Consider the following 18,392-nt stretch of genomic DNA (forward strand, 5'->3'; position numbering starts at 1 on the left):
GGGGTTCTGCCTCTTGAACAGTCTGTTGACTTCTCTCTCCTGAATGGAGAGAGTCATCACTGAGGTGAAGGGGGGGGGGGAGTCCACTTGGGTGTGGAGGGGTAGTTCAGGACAGTCCAATTGTCTTTCAAATCTGCAGTAGAACTCGTTCAGGTCGTTGGCCAGTCGGGAGTCGTTAACGGTGTGGGGGGCAACTCAACGAAATGAATGGAGTTGAATGGAAATGCACAACAGACAAAACGAAACCTGAAAGGATAGAAATTTATATCGGATGATTGACTAAATAAACACCAATGAGTTTTTTTTGACAGCTGTTGAAGACTCGTCAACAGTCAACTCTTCAGTCTGAAGCGACGAGGTGCTTAGCCCAGACACAGACCCAGACCCACCGCTCTCCAAACGCAAAATGTTTCTGCTGTGTTGTATTCCGTAGATACAGGAAAAGCTGAATACTTACTTCATTTCTCTCAACCAAGTACTCTAGCCAATCAAATATTTCAAACCACTTGTGTTGAAAGGCCCATATTTTGCCATCCAAACGTTTGAGGGGATTTTGAAGTAGCTTCAGTTGTTAAAGGCCTGTGTCCTGGTCTCCAAAATCAGAATTTGTCCCAGTTGCCCCTACCTGCTGCTGATCTAGGTCTCTACTGTTCTCATCTGCCCTCACACTTGTCTCATATGAAAAGTAGCAAAGTAGAGATGGAACATGTCAGAAAGTACTACTGATATAATCATTTATTCGGCTTCTTTTTAAAATGAAAGTTCAATTCAGAGCCTAGGGAACAAAGACAAATGGTTATGCTTTTGCATATTATGAACATATTATTTTAGTATGTGGCAGCCCATTGCAGCTCTCAACTTTGGCAGGTCTGGGTTGAAAGCAGAAGTCTCATTTCAATTTAGGGCCACCTTCCCTGCTGTGGTCCAGTTTTGGGCGATACTTTTTGGTTTTGCCTTCTTTTTTTGGTTGATGACAAAACAGTCGACTAATGATTTCAAAAGCCCACTGTCCTTTCTTTCTCTGTCTCTTGCTCTGTATGTATGGACTAATTTGAATCTCTCTAAAGATCATGTCCTTTTTCATCTGTGAATTGTGTCATTCCGAGCCACATTTTTATATTTGAGTAAACCGAAGGCAGAAATAGTCCACTTCAGTTAGACACTGTGGGCACCAACATGCTAACGCTCTGTGGTCTCGTGATATTCTTCATGCCTGCCCCCCACCTCATTTATCTGGACCAAAACATGATGCTATGGGACTCATATTTTCCCACAACCACTAAAAATAACTTTACTCTGTGACACATTGCATGCAGGTGGACTTTACCACCACAGTGCAACCTCCACACACAGGAAGTTGGTGATCAGTGCTGATAACTGACTGCTCTGTCTTTACTCTCTTTCTGAGGGTGGCAGGATCACCTCTTCCTGTGTCTCTCTTCCTTGCCTTTTAGAGGCAGTTGTGATAATTAGGATAATGGAGACATTTTACTGAAGCATTTCTATCAATCATGGATGACATGTGTGCCTGTATCCCAATCACTGAGTCTGACAGTTTACTAGCAAACACTGACAAAGTGATACTGAGAGAAAAGGCATAGCCTACTTATTATATCAACGTGTTCTATGTGTATATACATACTAATGTTAGATGTTAAACATTAATTTCAGTATACTACATATGTGTGTGTTCTTATTCCAAGATGCAGCCAGTGATTAACATCTTGATTACTGTTGATTTGGCGTCAATTTTATATTCATTAGCATTGCAAAGTCACTGATACAGACAATTAAGATGAACTTTATATTGTCTTGCTGTTAGCAAGTCAGCATTGCATTCATAAGATGAGCAGTGCTGACAGACAAAACTGGCTCGATAGTTTGAATCCGTTCCTCACAAAAGGGTCTCTTTATGGATGAAATGTCTTCTATCTGTGCATGCACAGAAGTGTGCCTAGAAGTGTGTCTCCACCTGACAGAGGAGTCAGGTGGCTGAGCAGTTAGGGAAGCGGGCTAGTAATCTGAAGGTTGCCAGTTCGATTCCTGGCCCAAGCAAAATGACGTTGTGTCCTTGGGCAAGGCACTTCACCCTACTTGCCTCGGGGGAGAATGTCCCTGTACTTACTGTAAGTCGCTCTGGATAAGAGCGTCTGCTAAATGACTAAATGTAAATGCATGCAGTCTATCAGGCACACACATCAAATCAATTCAAAATGTATTTGTATAGCCCTTTTTACAAGCAATGTCACAGAGAGTTTCACATACACCCACAGAACTGCCCCTCAACCAACCTCAACCCTCAAGGAAGACAAGGAAAAACTCACTAGAGGAGAAAACATGGAAGAAACCTTGGGAGGAGATATTCAGTGAGGGATCCCTTCCTCCAGAGACGGTTGATGAAAGAGAGGTGCAGAACACAGGCTAAACATAGTCATACAGCAGGGAAGTGTCAATGGGTGTTTAAACACCAAAATCCAGTGTTCAACTTGGGTCAGAGTTGACAAATGTCAGTTTAAGGAGAGGTAGCCACAGGGCTGGGGACTGTGATCGGCGCAGCATCACAAGCAGGTGGATGAGGGAAGCGACCGGGAACTTGCTGTCGTCCGTCAGGGAGACCGATGTCCACTTGGCGACTAGATCCATCTTTGGCAGACTGTCTAAGATCTATGTCCACTGGCGACCAGGTCCAACGTTGGCAGACCGACGACCAGGCAGATGCTGACAGCTCAAACCCCTCCCCACCACAGGGGAGTTGTGGAGGGGGGACAGAGAGAGGAGAGAAGGAATTAGAAAATGCAAGGAAAAACTAACAGTTACTGTAATATTAAGAACGAGGTCCCCACCGATCAAGTGTGGACTAGTGCAGCAATTTAGCAGACCAAAAAGGGTATTTGATGCAGCCCTAGACATTAAGATAGCGCCAGCCCCCCTCGGTTGGAACCTGAAATCTGTTCCAGGGAAGAGAAACTCTAAAATACACACACACACACACACACACACACACTAGCACGAGCAACATACGTTATACAGATGCATGTTGATTGAGTGCAAGAAGTAACTTCTCGACCTCCAGAGTTGTGGCTCTGTGTGTTGACTGTGTTGATCTGTATGTGAGTCTGTGTGTGTGCTAACTTTGGGGCTACGTCGGCTCACTTCCCTTTTAAAAATAATTGAAACTGCTGTCTCAGCTTCACCTCAGACCAGACAGATCAGAGAAGAACAATGACCACGTACTTCTGCCTCCTAGTCTCTGTCTTGATCTGCAAGAACTACGCAGGTGAGCTCATTTCACATTGCTTCTCTACGGTGTCTTGCTGAGTGGAAGACTGAGAAAGTCATTTTATATTGTGGTGAATGTATTGTAGATACTTTGAATCATAGTGTATATTGTTTTAGATTTCATGGACATTTTCAGCAGTCTCTTTACTTTTCCTGTATATTTTTGTATTGTTTTTCAAAAGCTTGTCCAAAGGATGATATTTTCTGATGTGTAGTGGATATGGATCTTTCTAGTCCAATTGTAATTCAGAAGGTTCTGGAGCTTGAGCTGTATGATGTAGGATGTACACAGTGAAGTAAGGCTTCCTGCATCTAGTCACACTCTGAGACAACAACAGTTATACTTTATCCATCCATGTTTGTCATGACAGAGATGACCTGTCAAACTGTCCAGCAGAAGAACACCGCCACGCTGAGTTGTGGCCACTCTGAAGGTGATGTAACATGGAGCAGAGACCAAGATGGAGGGAGAGTTAACATTCTGACTGTGAGAAAAGGACAGGACAGCGAGGACAAACACATTTCTGGCAAACGTTTTAGTTCAGGGGCAGACAAATCACTGAATATTTTGAAAGTGATTTCCTCAGACAGTGGGGTGTACTACTGCAACGGTGAACCAGTGGTGAATCTGACAGTGACACCAGGTGAGTCTCTGAGAGCCAGTAGACAGTGTGGTAGAGATACACCAGGAACCTGCTCTGTTGTGGCCTCAGAATACAGGTCAGCTGATGTGTTGTTTCATGTCATCTCAACATCACAGAAACAGTCCCAGAAGAAGATCAGAAGAGAACATGTGGTCCTAAAAGTCCACCAACTCCAAGTACAGTATTGTTCTTGAAGTATCTGATAGATTTAAAGTTATTGACATCACATTCACCTTTACTTTCTAATACCAATACTGTATTCATGATACAAAGTAAGGTCTCCTCACCTGCCACCAGTCCCAGATAGCCTGTAAACATGTATTCAATTTAGCATCCGCAAACCTGAAACGATACTAATACAACTGTTTTAGTTCTGATAGCAGGTGTAAATTTCAGGGCCTTGAGTGACGCAAATCAAACCGCAGTTCAATTGCAACATGTCACACATTTCTTTCACCATGACTTGAACACTTTTTGTCTAATTTAGCTCTTGTGATTGAATGACAAAAATAACAGCAGATTGATGATCCCCCCCCCCCCCCCCCCCCCACCCCACCAACGCACACACACACATACCCTTCATGGCACATGTTAGACCCTGTTTATGGAAATATGAGTTTTGACTTGATTGACAGTGACAACGAGGACCGTGTCAGTGGCTGAAGAGAGGGAGGCCACAAAGAAGGATGAGGAGAACAAGAATAATGAAAAGGAGAATAAGGAGGATGAAAAGAAAAAAGAAGACAAGGAGGAAAAGAAGGAAGTGAAGGATGAGAAGACAAACAGTAAGTCTCCACATTCGTCCTTCAACTATTTGATGGACAGGATATCTACTATTTGTCATGTCTGCTCATCTCCACCTCAGAGGTCATTAAGGAGTGATCTGTGTGCATGCAAATGTCAACTCTACATACAGTATTTTCGAGTTTATAACACACATGCATGTTGTATTCAATTTGCATTCAGAACCCGGAAACAATACTAATACTTACTATGATTTTGATTTTTTGCATGTTTTTTTCACCCCTCATAGCAGGCAAAAGATTTGAGTGACGCAAACCAAACCACATTACCATGACAACATGCAGTATGTTTGTTTCAGTTAGTTTACACCACTGCTGTTTGTCTTGTTTTGTGTTTGCGTGACAGTGACAAAAATAATGTAGCTTCAACCACCCTCACAGGCCCCCTCCCTCTCTCTGTCTGGGTTCTATTTTAATGTGATCTATCTGATATCTTATATCAGTTCAGCTAACTGAGAATAGCGTCACTGACATTTCCATGTTACACTAGAGGCTGAAAGTCTCACTAAGTTGTGGTTCTGTTTAGTTCCTCTCTCATGTGAAGTGTCTCAGGCGTTCTTGACAGCTTGCACATTTTTACAATTGTATAATGGGGCTCTGCTTTACAGATATCTACTATTTGTTTCCAACTAGTATCTATTCCAAAAGTTACTAGTATCTATTTCAGTTTTACTAGTATCTAATAATTAGTATTTTCGAGTTTATAACACACATGCATGTTGTATTCAATTTGCATTCAGAACCTGGAAACAAACAACAAATACTTACTACGATTTTGACTTTTTGCGGGGGGTTTTCAACTTTCAAATTGTTCCATTCAGTTCATTATAAAGTCTCTCACTAAGGAGTGGTCCTCTTTAGTTTCTATCGCCCCTTTTTATGCTTTGTTTCATGGAAAAGGAAATATGTGTTCGAATTGCTTACTTATTACCTTCGATTTCTTATGTGACAATGAAGGTTGTTGACCGGGAAAAAGCCCTCCTTGTTTATGGAAATAAGAGTAGTGACTTGATTGACAGTGACAACAAAGACAGTATCAGTGACTGAAGAGTGAGTTGTGGCCTCACTCTGTTCAGTCCTGTCCTCGTTGTCACTGTCAATCAAGTCAACAGGATTAGAATGAAGTCAATCAAGTCAGAAGGATTACATTGAAGATGAGAAAAGGGGGTAAAGGACAAGATGAGTTATAAGAATAATAAGGGGAATGGAAATAAAAATGAAGACAAGGAGGGAAAGAAGGAAGTGTAGGATGAGAAATATAATAAGAGTTATCATGTCCTCCATCTGTTAGATGACTGTGATATCCCCCTTTTGTCATTCATGCTCTGCTCCATCGAGGTCATGATGTAGCACACACAGGAAGTTGGTGATCAGTGCTGCTGACTGACTGCTCTGTCTTACTGTTACTCTCTTTCTGTGGGTAGCAGGTAAAGTAAAGTATTGTTCTGGAAGCATCTGATTTAAAGTTACTAACGTCGTGATACTTCCTCATTGTTTACTGATGAATTAATGTGCTGAGAATGTGTATATCAGGCATGCATGGAGTCCATTATTGATCAATGTAGATTTCCTTAATTAAATATTAAGCATGAGAACATTGTTTAGAAGACAAGGAAATTGATGGGTTAGACTGGAAGAGGTGGATCTCCTACCTCCCACCCATCCCCGATAGCCCTACCTGCTTGTTCACATATAAACATATACAGTAGGTATTCACTCTGGCACCCACAACCCACAAAAAATACCAATACTAACTAGAGAGGGTACAATTTCTGGGGAAATTGTAGGGTGTGCTTACTTGCGTTGGTTGCACAGGGTCCGTTTTTTTATGACATTTTTACAACTGATATTTATGTATATTTTATATAAAAATGCATACTTATTATTTATAAAGATTACATAGATTTAAAAGCATCTTTTTTTTGCTGCTCATTTACAACTCAAAATACGAGTGAAGTGTAGAATGAAATAGATGTCTTCTCATTTCCCCTGCAAGAGGCAGCCTGAATCAAAACGAATACATTTGGCAGACCGGTGTAAAAATTGACCTAATCTCTATGACTTAAACGTCCTTTTAAGTTTTTCCCTTCTCGTGATATTTTCAGGCATTTAGCCTAATCATATTGCATTCATTCATTAATAAAGAACCCCCTTTGAAAATTATTCTACGACGTTACCGGCAGTACAAGATGGAATCGCGATTCAAACAGTACCATCTGCTAACTGAAAATATGCCCCCAAAAACGTAAATAAGCTTGACATTTAGTTAGTGGAAAATCGCTCATTCATTAAAAGCTCACTTGTAGCGATTATTGTCAGTAACAACGCAAAATGGATATAACCCTGTGTGGAGAAGCTGCCCCAGTAAATTGTACTACTACAGTACAGTATGCCTACTAAACTACTGCTGTGTTCGTCTTGGTAGCGATTGCGTTGGTTTAATTCGATTTAACGTTCCGTTGTACAGTTTAGGCTGAAATTAATTATTATCATGAACAGATTGACAAAGTTTAGGCTGTGGCAATGTTCAGGTTAGTAGTCAGATAGTTTCACCTATTGAAAGACTTTTGATTTAAGTAAGGGGAGTGCCGAACATGTTCTGTCGCCGTTTGACTTCCTAAACAGCTGTGTACTGTAGATGTTTTTGTAGTGTCTAGCGTAGGCTACAGCGTTGCAGTGAGCAACACTGGTTTGAAACCACAGGTAATGATAATTTCACCAACAAATCGTTTACTAATGTAATGTCATAATAAATCCTACAACGAAAATGTATTTGTGAGGAATGTTTATTTTAACGATTGAAAACAGATGCATCATAGACCACTGTAGTATGTGTTGCACTTGCCCGGGCAACAGAGGCTAATGTCGTGATGCTAATACCTCAGTGAAATAGTAGACTACTGTTTCCGAAAGTAAATGTACTTCCTTAATAATATCATCTTATATTGTACATTACACATCACAATTGTGTGTCATATCACAAAGTAAAATGAGTAAATAGTTATCACCCTGGCCTCTTTGCTTGTGGCGTTTCTGCAGCTGCCTTGCAGTAAAGCTATAGTTAGCCTAGCTATCCCCCAAGTTAACAGATGCGAAACGAATGTTCTGCCAAAGGTAGTCACGCGTGTTTTCGTGACGTTAGTGACGTTAGTAACGTCAGTGACTGTGGCTAGCAAATTAGCCACCGTTAGCTTCACTTTTCGCCACAAAAACTTAACTTGAGCCTAAACCATGCAACGGAACGTAAATCCCAATAGAAGCAACTCAATCGCTACCAAGACGAAACTTTTGACACCTAGGTTGTCTATGTAGGCCAAATATTGACTGAGTTTTAGGGGGACAAAAAAAAAATAATATAATAATAAAAATATATATATATGTGAGAGAACAAAGGTTGTGCCCTTGCCGAAGGCAAAGCACACCCAACTAAGGGTCTGAGCCAGAACGTCAAATCTCTAAAGCATTGAGTGACGCAAATCAAACCAGGATACCACTGCAACTTTTGTGTCACAATGACAGTACCGCTTTCTGTCTAATTTTGAATTTGTGGTTGGATGACAAAAATGACAATAGATTTATGATTCCACCCACCCCCGCAACACACACACACACATCCTTCTCTGTCTCTCTACTTTTCACATCGTTCCTCATTTTAGCTAACTAGCATTCTCATTTTAGCATCAGTCTGAACCTCATGTCCATGTTAAACTAAAGGCTGAAGGTCTCTCACTAAGGTGTAGTCTACTTTCGATAAACATGACAGACTGTCTCTGACACAATAACCTTCTGGAACCCAATGGCAGGAATCAAACTTAAAATTAAACAGTTCTTCATCTAGTCCAGAGAAAATCCAAGTGGTGAACATTCAAAACAGGCTGCACATTTCCCCAAGCTTTGTCTTGAGAAAATATAATCTCACTTAATCTTTCTTTTCCTCATGTTTTATATAAATTACATTTGACAGTAACAACAAGGACCATTTCATTGTCTGCTACAGCTGAGGACTCAGAGGAGAATGAGGAATCAGAGGAGAATGAGGAATCAGAGGAGAATGAGGAATCAGAGAAGAATGAGGATGGTGAGGATATGACTCACTGAAAAATTTTGATTCTCCACCTGTCAGTCTCTTGTTTTTCTCTTGTGTCATGTTAGACACTGTTCTTGACAGCTTTAGTAGAAAGGATGGTTCAAACGGCAAGTTATCCCATATCATGTGACTGTACTGTACAATTTTGCTGTATGATACCTCCTTTCAGATGTCTCTAAATGTTTTAGGTAAATTACAGTAACAAAGCTGTAATGTGATCTATTTGATATCTTATCTCAGTTCAGCTAACTGAGAATAGCGTCACTGAGATGTCCATGTTACACTAGAGGCTGAAAGTCTCACTAAGGTGTGGTTCTGTTTAGTTCCTCTCTCATGGGAAGTGTCTCAGGCGTTCTTGACAGCTACAATACAAAGGATGGTCTGTTTTCATTATGGGAAATGTGGCCAATGTGATGATAGCATGCAGGATAAGACACACAATCCTCCAAGATGTTACAATGTTTCATTTCTTGCAGTAAAGTGTTCAGTTATAAAATTGTGTTTTACAGTTTAGGGTTATGTACATATTGGAGGGTGTGTGTGTGTGTGTGTGTGTGTGTGTGTGTGTGTGTGTGTGGGGGGGGGGGGGGGTACAATCTAAAATCTTGTCTTGGGCTCCAATGTATATACATTATAATGTATAAAGGTGATGTATGATACCTCCTTTCAGATATCACCATGACCCATCACACCACTAAGAACCCAACCACAAGAGTTGAGAACACAGGTCAGTTTCTCCAGATGTTTATGTCAGGTAAACTAGTTGATTCTTTGTTACATGGAGTTGGAAATACTACATGTAACAAACTACATATACTATATACTACAGGATATCTACTATTCATGTCATGTCTGCTAATCTCCATCTCTGAGGTCATTATGGAGTGATCTGTGCGCATGAAAATGTCAACTCTACATACAGTATTGTTCCATTCAGTTAATTATAAAGTCTCTCACTAAGGAGTGGTCCTCTTTAGTTTCTATTGCCCCTTTTTATGCTTTGTTCCGTGTAAAAGGAAATATGTGTTCGAATTGCTTACTTATTACCTTCGATTTCTTATGTGACAATGAAGGTTGTTGACCGGGAAAAAGCCCTCCTTGTTTATGGAAATAAGAGTAGTGACTTGATTGACAGTGACAACAGACAGTATCAGTGACTGAAGAGTGAGTTGTGGCCTCACTCTGTTCAGTCCTGTCCTCGTTGTCACTGTCAATCAAGTCAACAGGATTAGAATGAAGTCAATCAAGTCAGAAGGATTACATTGAAGATGAGAAAAGGGGGTAAAGGACAAGATGAGTTATAAGAATAATAAGGGGAATGGAAATAAAAATGAAGACAAGGAGGGAAAGATGGAAGTGCAGGACGAGAAATATAATAAGAGTTATCATGTCCTCCATCTGTTAGATGACTGTGATATCCCAGTCAGTCTCTTGTTTTTCTCTTGTGTCATGTTAGACACTGTTCTTGACAGCTTTAGTAGAAAGGATGGTTCAAACGGCAAGTTATCCCATATCATGTGACTGTACTGTACAATTGTGCTGTATGATACCTCCTTTCAGATGTCCCTCGTACCACTGAGAACCCAAACACATCAGTTAGGAATTCAGGTCAGTATCTCGTCACTATCTCAATGTTTTAGGTAAATTACAGTAACAAAGCTGCAAATTAACATAAGGAAAAACAGGAGAAAAAAACTTTAGATCCACAAAATCATTAATCAGTGTTTGTACTGTGACTATGTATTTTGTAGATCTATGGTATGATAGTCTGTACTAAAATACATAAATGTTAAACATTTACATTTAACATTCAAATGTTATATTTGACATGTATATGTAATATTAATGTTTAACATTTACGTTTAACATTAACATTCATATTTAACATTTATATTTAACGTTTACACTTAACATTTACATTAATATTTTGCTTTTACATTTAACATTTACATTTAGGATTTAACATTTACATTATTCAATAGTTTTGCATTACTGCATTCATTTACATGAATTTCTCTCTACTGCATTTTTTCACGTTTGGTGATGTTGCGGTGTAGCACAGAGTGGACCCAAACTCAGCACAGATACACTGAGGCAAGACTAAGTCCGAGGTGATTTTGAGGTTGTGAACGAGCGGGTCGGCAGGCAGGCAGGTACTAGATACACGGATGATGATCCTGGGCACAAAAAAAAACAGGTTTAGAGAAGGCAAAAATCCAAGTAATACTTGAGGGTCATACTACCACGGTAGCTGTGACAACGATCTGACGAGGAGTGGTTGGGCCGGGTTGAAGTATTGCAGGATGATGAGGTAATGGGTGGCAGGTGTGGAGGGTCTAGGCAGGATAACATAGGGGAACCAGCAGGGGGTGTAAAAGGGACAACGACCAGGCCGTGGCCGTAACAGGCAATGCTGTATGTGTGAAAACTGAGCAAGATTTTAGAATGTTGAACATTTTACAAACGGTGCCCTGTTAGTGTTTTGCATCCATTATTGGTCTGCCTCTATTATGATCCAGAGCCGACTCCTCTGCAGTGGTGAAGGCGGGGGGGGGGGGGGGGGGGGTTCAATTCACAACACATTAATGAACTTGTTTTAAAAACATTTAATGTTCTCCCAAAAATATTTTCAGATGGACCACCAGGACACTGATAAGAAGAAGGGAATCTAGCTAATGACACCATAATGAATGAAAATTGTGTCTCCATTTTTTTTACTTAGTATTTCATGAGAGAAGTTGCCAATTTTTGAATGGGATGCAGTTGGAGCCAGAGTTTTTTGGAGCCAGCCCCTGGCGACCATCGGTATTGCACTTTAAGCCACTTCCGCATTGGCATTTTTAAGCCCCGGAGGTTGCCCCTTGGTTGAACCTGATTACTTAAACTGGAATCAGCTTTGTGGAACCAAGAAATCCTGAACTGTCATGTCTCTTTCAATGAATTCAGAGTTCAGACTATGGTTGAGGATTTCTTAAGCCACCTTTCTGGAACACCCCCAGGGGTTGATTGGACTGACTAGAGCCAGTCCAATCACCAAATTTCCATTCAGTCCAGGGTCCGGAACAGTGATGGTTTATTTTTCTGTCCCTTAACTCAGAGTTCTGGGGGTAATTTTGTTGTGTCCATGCTTTGTGACGTTTAACATTACCACTATTGACAAGGCGGGCAACCGTCTCATTGCAGATTAAACACATCGGTTTTGTGCTCCCCACCGGCAGCACAAATGCATACTTGTCTGAAACAAGCGATTTTTGGAATCAACTTTTCGCTTTTTGTCAGGTTAAAAGCACGCCATGTCTTTCGCTAAGGAAGAAACAGGTACCGTTAGCAAATCGATTAGCCTGCATTGTTGCAAATGACACACACAACCTGCGTGACCCACAGGTTGCAGCCAACGTTGAGTGAGTGAGTTGTCATGGTGATGACAGTATTACAGCTCCTGATTGGACCTTTGGACTGGACACGGAAGATAGAAACCAAATGAACAAAAAGATGTGCCGGTTAAAATGGAAATGTTCCATCAAAATGAATTAATTCCATAATAATATATCGGTTATAGGTCCGGATAGGGAACCGCCTGGGTCCGGACCCGGACCGCGGTCTGCCAATTAGTGACCCCTGGACTAGAGTCACTTCCTTTCTTCTTTCTGTCTTTCTCTGATGTCATATCCTGTCTCAGGTAATTGGCAGCTGCCTGTGGGTGTGGCTGCCGGAGGACTGGTACTGGTGCTGGTTCTGGTGCTGGTGGGGTTCCTCATTAGAAGATGCTGGGTTCAGAAAGCAGGTAAATAAAATCAACAAGCTAAACAAAAACACGTTTTCATTTGTGAATCAAATATTATAGCACTGCAGTTTCATATGTTTAACAGAACACTTTTCCTCCAGTTGTGAGACATCATTACTTACTTTTCATTCCTTCTGATGGAATGACTGCTCTCTGACCAACGCAATAAGGTTGCATTGTTGCTGTCTACGTAACCCCTGGGGGGTATTCCAGGTAGCAGGTTTAGTGAAAACTTTGAGTTGTTTAACCCTGAAAAGAGGCTTACTCCGAGGTTTCCGTTCCAGAAAGAGAGGTAACGAAACCTTTTGGTAAGTTTCCATGGTAACTTACTCCGTGAAACTAACCTGCTCGCTAGAAGGTTTTCCATGCCAAACTCTGCGTTTTTATCTATCCCCTCCCTCTTTCTGAGCCTGATAGCGTTGGCAGACTAGGGATATCCTTTCCTGGTTCAGCCAACCGATCTCGAACAAAATTTAATTCGCTTAGTTATACGCCGGGAGAGGATTTTAAGACTGCGATTCGATGTGGTTTAATTCCCTGATGAATACCTAGGTTAACGTTACCGTTTCCAGTCACAATCTGTAATGTATTTTAGCAACATTGTCAGCCCTTAGGCCAACATCGCTAATGTTACTCGCCGTGGACGTGCACTCAGAACTGACCAAATGCTTTTTGGCACTGAAATAAAGACAAATAATTTAAATTGTATTTGGTCTTCTTCATTGTCTACAAATAGAAATCTAACAATGAGTATGTTTATTGGCTATTGTTCCTATAATTTACATGATTCACCTGTGACCATGTTCCATCCTGTAACTGGTGTTTCAGCAAATCTATTTCAACATTGTAGGGGGTCAATATTGGCCAAACAACTGAAACTAATTCCCCTATGGTTTGAAGGAAGATGGGAAACTGAACAGTGTATTAACATTAACCAAATAATGCCAATACCAATGGAATTACAGTTATTCGACTCTATGGGTTAAATCAGAGCAAGAATGGTCAAAGTAAGGTTAAATAATATAATAATTTAATCATATTGCAAATGAATGAAATCAATGAAGGTTAACTCTTACCTACTCTACCATGATTATTGTAAACTAGAGATAGAAAGCAAGAGGTGAGGAAGAAGGAGTAGGACAAGCCAGAGCCGAGGAGAAGGTCTCAGGAGATCAAGAATCCACAGATGCTTCACAATTCCTTTTATACCCAAAACAACTAATAACACCAAAATCTTGACCCTTACTTATCAACATGACTAGCAATGCCACAGTAAGTTACACAATGATGTGTGAGAGCCATCAAGTTGAGACTGCATCCAGTAACTCCAGATTTTACCATATGAGAGGTGGGGGCAGGTTGATAGCCTTACAAGATCAGCCTTTATTCTTCTGCCCTAAATACACCATCTATTGGTCAAAATAGAAATTCAGGAAATTCAACAATTAATATTGATATAGATTATTGTTTCTACAATTAACATCACCTGTTACATGCATCCTCCTGTAACTGATGTTCCAGTAAATCTTTTTCAAGATTATCCTCTATTCTTCTACCCTAAGTAGGCCTACACCATCTCTTGGTCAGTTTTTGGCAATTCTTCCTGAGGTGCAATATGTACAACTCATTTACTTATAACTGGGAATACATGGGATTGCATTACATTTCACAGTTCCACATGCAGAATTTACCTGCCATTAAATGAACATATCACTGTATACTGCATCCATGCTCTGTTCAACAGGATCAGAATGTGCAAATCGTTTTTTATATTCATTATTCTCATAATGTCAGTGTAACTGACAATTCCACACAAGCCTGTAAATAAAAGTACATGGGGAGAGAACTACCAGTAGCTACCATACATAATTCTCTGCATCCATTTTCTGCGGCAGCAGTCAATGTCTCTTCGTCATCTTAATCATCATCGTCATCATCCTTTGATGAAAATATTAAGCAAATTACCAGAACTGCATTTTTCCATCTAGCCTATGTAATATAGTCAATATAGCCAAAATACAAAAATTCCTGTATTTTGTAGCAATTCAATGAGGGGATCCCTCATTGAATTGCTCCTCCCAAGGTTTCTTCAATTTTTTCTCCTGCAGTGAGTTTTTCTGGGAGTTTTTCCTTGTCTTCCTTGAGGGTTTAGGTTGGTTGAGGGGCAGTTCTATGGGCGTATGTGAACCCCTCGACATGCTTGCGTGTAAAAAGGGCTATACAAACAAATTTTGATTTGAATTGAAAAGCATTCTGTTGGGGGAAACTGCTATTACAAGTTGAAATAGGCACCAATTGATATTTACTTTGTATCATGTCGATATATGATTAAAACCAAGGTGACTTCGAGGCTACAATCACAAGCGTATAGCTTAAGCAAAATATGTCTTACCTGTTTGTAGTATGTTTTTATATTTAATATAACATTGAACATGCTATTTTATTAAGTCTCCCACTTTTTCTTCTGTAATATTAACGGTATGGACTGGCTATTACATCAAATGTATGCATTGACTTGGCAGTTTGTCTCCCACGCCAATTGTATACGCTGCTACAGCCGTGTTGCTTTTTTTCCGTAATATGTGCTCAGATTGAACACAAAATAAAACTTGTGGTGAAGTAGGACAAGGTTTTTTGTTGCTGGGTGCCATGGTTGATCCCAGTATCGGAGCTCAATTGATGTTGGCTTTTAATAGGGAGTCAGGTGGCTGAGCGGTTAAAGAATCGGGCTAGTAATCAGAAGGTTGCTGGTTCGATTCCCGGCCGTGCCAAATGACGTTGTGTCCTTGGGCAAGGCACTTCACCCTACTTGCCTCGGGGGAATGTCCCTGTAATTACTGTAAGTCGCTCTGGATAAGAGCGTCTGCTAAATGACTAAATGTAATGTAATAGTTCTCATGGGCGCGCTTAACTCAGAGTTGACGTACTCCGAGTTGAGTTAACAAATTCAAATCAGCTTTTCTGGAACCGAGTTTTCAGAGTTTCCAATTTTAAAGTAACTCAACTCAGTTCAGGGTTAGGCTCAGAGTTTGTTAAACCCGCTACCTGGAATACCCCCCTGTTCTCTGATTTTCTCATTGACAAAATGCAGAGCAGATAAACTTTTTGTTCCTTTTCACCAGGTTCTTCAAGTTCTAAAGAACGTTGTATCTACTATCTGGCTAGTGCACAAGGCACACAGGGAGAAGGTATATATACAAATTAAATAATCAATACTGCCGCATCCTCAATAGACCTATAAAGACTAATATTGATATTAAGTCATTAAGACTAAATATTAAGAATTAGCAGTCCTAAGGCATCTATAGTATTTTGTACAGATTTATTCACACTTTTGGTTATACTACAACATGTGTGTGTCTTTTCTTTTTGACAGTCATTCCCATGAGCACCGATCCCACATATGACATCATCCAGAACCCTAACACAACAACCCAATCCAGCAATGGTAAGAATCAATCTCTATCATCAAAGTGGAAGTTTGTTGTGGCATTTCTATGTCTGTGACATGATGCACTAACAACATGTGATGAACATTCCTCTGAACAGGGGAAAACCCTTACTCCTTGGCACAACTTCCATGCATCCCTGAGACCAGCTTTGACTAGATTGGGCACTAACTACTGAAATACTGTTCGAACTGTACTTACTATATGCACCATTTGTACTTTGCTTTGGATAAAAGTGTCTGCAATGCTAACACTAAATATGTCTAAAGGAATCAAATGTAATATAATATAATCTTGTTCAAGTTTTCTTTGATCTAATTTCAAAAATATTTCCTAACATAAATCCAATGTCACCTTGTAATACTTGATTTTGAGTTTGTGTTTTAAAATAAATGACAAACAGAATACATTTTTACCTACCATTTGTAATTCAATGATACAGTAGTATGTGAGAACTGGTCAGAAGTTTGAACACTGTACTTTTGCAAGGGACTGTAGCCTATATTATAAAACAAAAACATTTGTGAATCATTTTATTTAAAATGTAGTAGTGCAAAGACAACCGCAGTCTTTATGTTTTTTCAGAATAATCTCACACAAACTTCACTTTGAATTTGAATTCGAATGTGGGCAGGATTGAGGACACAGCTTTTTTCCTATCAAGGCAGAAATCTCTGTGTGTCTGTGTCTGTGACTATTATCTCGAGGACAGGTTTTTTATTGAATATTACCAACATTACCCACACAAAAAGGCACATAGGGCTTAGTTGTCACAAAATCAAAAAATATCTGCCTCCGGTTGAACATAACCAGGAATTATATAAAGGAAAGGAAAAATCATAATAAAACACATATGGCCTACATATACAAAAGACAGGGCATTCTCAAATTATTTGGTACTATTATTTGGATTTCGTTTTTTTATTGTCTTTAAGTTTCAACGATGAACTCCGCATCCCTCCAAGTAGGTTGAAGCAACTCACAATGAAAGAAAATATGATAAACATTTTCTATATCTGTTTTACAAAATACACAGTTATTCACATCAAGATTGAATTTCAAATTTGCCATTTCTCTCCAAAATTTTAGAGAAGGCTGTGGCACAACAGCTCACTGAGCACCTCTCCTCAAATCAGCTTTATGAACCTCTCCAGTCTGGATTTCGTCTCCACCATAGCACTGAAACTGCATTAGCCAAGGTAGTCAATGATCTACTGTTAGCCTCTGACGCGGGTTCCATCTCTGTCCTGGTTCTTCTAGACCTAAGTGCAGCTTTTGACACGGTGGATCATGAGATTCTCTTGGAACGTATGGAGAACTATGTTGGGATTTCTGGTACGTCACTTCAGTGGTTTAGATCGTATCTATCTGATAGATCACAATATGTCCACTATGATGGCTGCTCATCCAGGAGCTCCACTGTAAAATACGGAGTACCACAGGGTTCAGTTCTAGGCCCTCTGTTATTTTCTCTCTATATGCTGCCTTTAGGAAACATAATTAGAAGCTCTGGGGTAAATTTTCACTGTTATGCAGATGATACTCAGCTATATATGTCTATAAAGTCTGGAGAATTTCCACATGCTATGGAAAAATGTGTTTCTAGGTTGAGAGCTTGGATGACTGCAAATTTCCTTCTTCTAAATTCGGATAAAACCGAGGTTCAAATTTTCGGTCCTAAAAAATATAGAAATAATTTTTCCAATCTGACCTTAGACCTAGACGGCGTCAAAGTCTCTCAAAGCCAGCTAGTAAAAAATTTAGGAGTCACAATGGACCCAGACCTTTCGTTTGAGTACCATATTAAGCAAATTACCAGAACTGCATTTTTCCATCTACGTAATATTGCCAAAATACGAAAAATTCTCTCAAAGGATGATGCCGAAAAACTAATACATGCATTTGTTACGTCCCGATTGGACTATTGCAATGTGTTGTTCTCTGGCCTCCCAATTACCCACCTAAAAAATTTACAGCGGGTGCAAAATGCTGCTGCTAGACTATTGACCAGATCAAGAAAGTTTGATCACATAACATCTACTCTTGTCTCTCTACACTGGCTCCCTATCCAAACCAGAGCTGACTTCAAAGTTCTACTACTAACCTACAAATCTCTGCATGGATTGGCACCACTGTACCTCTCCGGTCTCCTTGCACCCTATTGCCCCGCAAGGACACTTAGATCTCAAGATGCCGGCTATCTGGTGGTTCCCAAAGTTAAGAAAAAAACAGCTGGAGGTAGGGCGTTCTCATATAGAGCACCTCTTCTCTGGAACAAATTACCCGTCTCAATTAAGGAGTCTGATACTGTTTCGACATTTAAAATTAGGTTAAAAACGTTATTGT

General features: G+C 40.1%; 2 protein-coding genes and 1 long non-coding RNA gene across 4 annotated transcripts in view; 2 read left to right on the forward strand and 1 right to left on the reverse strand.

The window, feature by feature from the left end:
* LOC136962113 (uncharacterized) overlaps positions 1-18,392 on the reverse strand; it is a 77,463-nt gene that overhangs the window by 28,259 nt on the left and 30,812 nt on the right. The window lies entirely within an intron of this gene.
* LOC136962111 (microtubule-associated protein 1B-like) overlaps positions 1-18,392 on the forward strand; it is a 56,789-nt gene that overhangs the window by 12,718 nt on the left and 25,679 nt on the right. The gene's annotated exons all lie outside the window — the stretch shown is intronic.
* On the forward strand, positions 15,725-16,271 carry LOC136961768 (uncharacterized). Its single transcript, XR_010878865.1, has 3 exons — positions 15,725-15,785; positions 15,974-16,045; positions 16,147-16,271. It is a non-coding gene; the product is annotated as an uncharacterized lncRNA (long non-coding RNA).

The sequence above is a fragment of the Osmerus mordax genome, chromosome 18, assembly GCF_038355195.1.
Source record: "Osmerus mordax isolate fOsmMor3 chromosome 18, fOsmMor3.pri, whole genome shotgun sequence".
Taxonomy (NCBI): Eukaryota; Metazoa; Chordata; class Actinopteri; order Osmeriformes; family Osmeridae; genus Osmerus; species Osmerus mordax.